Raw genomic sequence first — 5,730 nt, forward strand, 5'->3', positions numbered from 1 at the left:
AAAAGTTACAATTAACGCCGTTATAACATTTTCAATATCTCTATTCTATCGACTAGGTGTATGGTGTCAAGTTAGCACTACATACCATTTTTTCTTAAAAAACGAGAGCTACAAATTTTTTCTTTCCACAACAAAAAAGTTACAATTAACGCCGTTATAACATTTTCAATATCTCTATTCTATCGACTAGGTGTATGGTGTCAAGTTAGCACTACATACCATTTTTTCTTAAAAAACGAGAGCTACAAATTTTTTCTTTCCACAACAAAAAAGTTACAATTAACGCCGTTATAACATTTTCAATATCTCTATTCTATCGACTAGGTGTATGGTGTCAAGTTAGCACTACATACCATTTTTTCTTAAAAAATGAGAGCTACAAATTTTTTCTTTCCACAACAAATTTACAACAAAAATACTACAATTAATGCCGTAGTTAACTTGTCCAATTTCAAAAAATGTAGTGCTAATTTGACACACGTCGGAGGATGCAGTATGAACTGCCGGCTAAAATAGCTTGTGCATCGCTTCGGGTCCGACGAAGCGTGGTCGCCAAAAAATATTTCGACTCTATATCGGATTGGGCAGTGATCCCTCGGTAGACCAAAGCTTGCTCACTCCAGAGGCAAAGTTGCAGGTCTTCAGATACTCTTCCCACTTCTTCCGCATATGTACGTTCACTAGTTGCCGAATCTCCGAGTTGAGATCCCTGATTCGGGGATTTCCGGGATCCGCCTGACGAAGATTGTCATGCTCATCGGCTAGGACAGCCACTTCAGCAGGAAAATTCGGACGGGGATCCGAAATACATCCTGCTGGGTTGAAGCGGGCTGCAGTAGCAGTGACAACCCTGAGGAATTTACGCTCACCTACGTGAACGTCGGTTGGTGTGGGTAGTGCAGTGGAGATGCTTTCAGTAACATCCGCGAAGCCTTTCCGGGTTGGCCTTCCATTACATCGGTTTTTGGGTGTTTTCGGAAAACTATCACGAATTTTGTCATGGAACTTGGCGGGGATGTTAAGAAACGTATATAATTACATTTTTTATCAGTCTTTTCACTTTATAAGTAATAGTATTTAACTAATTTATTGTTAAATTCTTCGCAGTTTCACTAGCAAAGTTTCATATAAAGTGACCTCTTAGCGCTCATAAATATACGATCTTTGCAATGCTCACGTGTGTTTTGTATACATTAAATGTATTAGATTTTATTTTTTAAGAATATAAAACGCGTTTAATAATTTCACTTCTTTTCTTCAACAAAGTAAACAAGCAAACAAATCAAAATGGCTGTATTGCACGAACAGAAGGGTGCTACCAGATGTTCGAAAATTAAGGACAGTAAAATACCCAACTTTACCCCATTATGAAATATAATGACTTCCACGCTATTTTTTATAATATAAAATATTTAAAAAGGGGAAATTTGTAATAAAAAATCGCGCAGGAAATGTTAAGTTGCTGACCCGCCGTTTTTGGGGTAGAGGGCGCAGGGGGGTGAGGGCGTGACCCCCTAAACCCCTCCCATTAGAAAGGGGACAGTCCCCACATTCTAAAAAGCCGCACCCACACGCAGAAAGGGGTTCTCTGCAAAAGGTGTTCAGCCCTTTTCTTCGCAAAATAGAAAGAGAATTCCACTTTGTGAGGGTTATAATCCATAAACGCGGCCGAAGGACGCCTACGCAGAAAGGTGTTCTCTGCAAAAGGTGTTCAGCCCTTTTCTTCGCAAAATAGAAAGAGAATTCCACTTTGTGAGGGTTATAATCCATAAACGCGGCCGAAGGACGCCTACGCAGAAAGGTGTTCTCTGCAAAAGGTGTTCAGCCCTTTTCTTCGCAAAATAGAAAGAGAATTCCACTTTGTGAGGGTTATAATCCATAAACGCGGCCGAAGGACGCCTACGCAGAAAGGTGTTCTCTGCAAAAGGTGTTCAGCCCCCCTTCTTCGGCAACACAGAAAGGGGAATTCTACTTAGTAAAGGTTATAAATTTCCAAATTACAAATTTTCGCCTGCGGCGCTATTAAAAAAAATAAAAAAAACTTAAAAAAGGGAAAATTTGGAATAAAAACTCGCGCGATTTTTTTTAGCGATTATAACCCTTACTAAGCAGAATTCTCCTTTCTGTGTTGCCGAAGAAGGGGGGCTGAACACCAGTGTTACCGCTGAAAAATTTTCGAAAGTCGCAAAAGAAGTGTCTTGAAGTAATTCAAATCTTTTATACCACGTATATAAAGACTTTCATAATTGTACCTCTCGAAACTTATTCATAGTGGAAATAAAATCGACTTTTAGGATAGTTTTATCTTTTTGACATCATTTTCAATGGAAAATCTGTCAAAAACACTGCATCTCACAGTAGACTCGACTTTCATCTACGATTATGTCCCATTTTTTTTAATGAATTGCTAATGAGATCATGTTCTGCTATAAATACTTTTTTCTCTTAAAATAAAAACCGACTGATAAGGGATGTATTAAAAATACGCAATATGCATATTTTGTTAAAAAAGTACTTACATCAATATAACAGAAAAGCAACATTAGTGGATAACAATTATTACTACAAAGTTTAGCCTTTTAAGCTTGTATATAAATTATCGCCGATTATTTGTTTCTACCCGGAGCCACGAAAATGAATTTAACACAAATAACTTGCGAAAATGCTAAGCTACAAATTCTGGCATAAAAAAAGGTTGAAGTCAGTCAAAATCTTGCCAGAGATGTAATTTTTAAGCGCCTTTGAAAAGAAATATTTTATGAAAAAATTGTCTAAATGAGTATATATAAGAAAAGGGGCAAAAGTCGCATGACTTTTAAGAAAAGTTTCAAAACTATTTCTAAAAAGTCGGTGTCAGGGGTCATCGACCTCCAAAAAGTGTCAATTTGACACTTTAGTCGCACAACGGTAACACTGCTGAATACCATTTGCAGAGAACACCTTTCTGCGTAGGTGTCCTTCGGCCGCGTTTATGGATTATAACCCTCACAAAGTGGAATTCTCTTTCTGTTTTGCGAAGAAAAGGGGCTGAACACCTTTTGCAGAGAACACCTTTCTGCGTGTGGGGGCGGCTTTTTAGAATGTGGGGACTGTCCCCTTTCTAATGGGAGGGGTTTAGGGGGTCACGCCCTCTCCCCCCTGCGCCCTCTACCCCAAAAACGGCGGGTCTGCAACTTAACATTTCCTGCGCGATTTTTTATTACAAATTTCCCCTTTTTAAATATTTTATATTATAAAAAATAGCGTGGAGGTCATTATATTTCATAATGGGGTAAAGTTGGGTATTTTACTATCCTTAATTTTCGAACGTCTGGTAGCACCCTTCTGTTCGGGCAATACAGGCATTTTGATTTGTTTACTTGTTTACTTTGTTGAAGAAAAGTAGTGAAATTATTAAACGCGTTTTATATTGTTAAAAAAATAAAATACATTTAATGTATACAAATCGCACGTGAACATTGAAAAGATCGTGCATTTATGCAAATGTAAGTGATAGCTGCACTGTTTATATGAAAATTGGCTAGTGAAAGGGCACGATGCAGCGAAACAAAGTCCGCGGACCGCTAGTCCTCTATTTCTCGATTTGACAGCATCCACCCTTTCGCTGACGTCACATTATTATTTTTTCGCACTAGTGATGAATACTAAATTTTCATATTGTACCTAAAAGTAGATGCACGTACCTAAACAGTAAACATGTATTTTTATATGCATATATCTTTGGTAGTTGTACCATAACAATTTTTCTACTTACATGAAATAATATTTTACTACGTTCCATACCTAAAATAATGGGCTTGTACCGAATGTACGTTCAAATTTAAGAAGCTAGTTGAAGAGTAGGTACAATTCAACCTAGTTTTACATCACTATTTCGCGCCACCTGTTCGCTTCTTGCTCTTCTTCTTCAAAGTTATTCTTTGCACTCTCATTCTCAAAATAATGTGACGTGACGCCCAGTTGCTCTCAGCTCGATTGGCGCAATCTTGTATTCTATCATTCTTGGTGGAAGGGTACACAGTTTAAACAACAACTTATTAAAATACTAGTATTAACAAAGTGAAAATAGTGAGAATTTATGTAAAAATATCTGTTTCTTAGCATCCTCGTAAAGTGAGAAAATTCGTTATAGTTTTGCCAAAACACTCACACGTCGATGTACACTAAAGTCAACCCCAGAACATTAAAATAAATACAGAACATTTGGCGTCCCGTATAAAATAAATAAATTACCAGGACAATGAGTTAAAAAAGAGGACTGTCCCGTATAATACAGGACGGATGGTCACCGTAGGTATACATATCGCACACCGTCGTCAAAAGAGGCACAACTGAAAAACTAGATCCGGAAATATAATGCTTGTGGATCGTACAGATTCAACGCAATTGATGCGAAAAGAAGTACAACATTAGTTTTCTAGTTAGAGAATATAATCATGAAGAAAAACATATTCTTAATACGCTAATATAAATTTTGTCTCCGTTGGTTTGGCGATTCTAACGGACAGATTTCAAAACCAAGAACACCATTGGAAAGATCATTTTCTGTAGATGAGTTTTTATAGTTTCGAAATTGGTTGAAAATTACGGCTGAAATCGTCGTTTAAAAATGTCCACTTTTGTTTATGGTTGTGGTTGCAACCTGTTCAATTTAAGCTGTTTCGCAATTTGTTTCACTTCGTATTTGAAATTAAACTTTGAAAAAAAGATAAATATGAAGAAACAAATTATAACGATGAAGACAAAACAAGAAGGCAAAAGTGAAGATAAAAACGAAAATGGAGATAAAGACAAAAGTGGAGACAATGAGAAATACATAAAAATTAGGGTAACTGAATTATAAAAGTTACCGAAATTTATCGAATCATCGAAGTTTATAATTATCGAAATTTATCCATGCTTATTAAGTTCCCGCAACGTATCGAATTATTCAAAGTGATCAATGTTTATTGAGTTGTCGAAATTTATAGACACAGAAACTCAGTTGTCGAAATTTACGGATAGTTATCGAGCTATAAAAATGTGTGGGATTATCGAAATTTGTCAAGTTAAAGAAATGTATAAAGTTATCGACGTTTCTTGAATTATCATTATTTAGAGACTTAACGAAATTTATCGAGTTATCGTAATGAATGGAGTACTTTCAACTTACATAGTTATCGATAATTATTGATCGATTTATCGAAATTTCAAGGTTATATAAGCTTATCGAGCTATCACTGCTTATCGAATTTTATCGTGTTAACAGAGTGTAACGAGTTATCGAAAAGTAAAAATTTATAAAAGTATCCAAAGAATTTACGTTTTTGAGTTATCGAAATTTATCGAGCCACCGAATTTTACGGTTATCGAAATTGGTCGAGTTAACGAATTTTGTTGAGTTATCGGATTTTAGTGTTTTTGAAATTCATCGAATTATCGATATGTATCAAATCATTGAAATTTATCAATAAACTGGAATGTATCGGGTCAATTGCAAGTCCTGCCGAAGTCCTCCAAAGACGTTCAAAGATAAAAAAAACTTTAGTCACGTTTTAGTTCCAGAAGATTTTCCGGTAAATTACTTCGTACCGTATAAGTTTTGCTACGTGTAAAGTTAGAAAACCTCTGCAAGGCTCCTAAAAACTAGAAGAAACTGTCGAATTTCGACAGTAACTGGAACTCTAGTTAAGTATTAAGTATTTGTGCGTGTTTTACCAGATTAAGATGTCTGATTTTATTAAGTCGATA

The sequence above is a fragment of the Rhagoletis zephyria genome, unplaced genomic scaffold (assembly GCF_001687245.7).
Source record: "Rhagoletis zephyria isolate East Lansing unplaced genomic scaffold, Rhagoletis_zephyria_1.1 Rzeph_scaffold_01167, whole genome shotgun sequence".
Lineage (NCBI taxonomy): Eukaryota > Metazoa > Arthropoda > Insecta > Diptera > Tephritidae > Rhagoletis > Rhagoletis zephyria.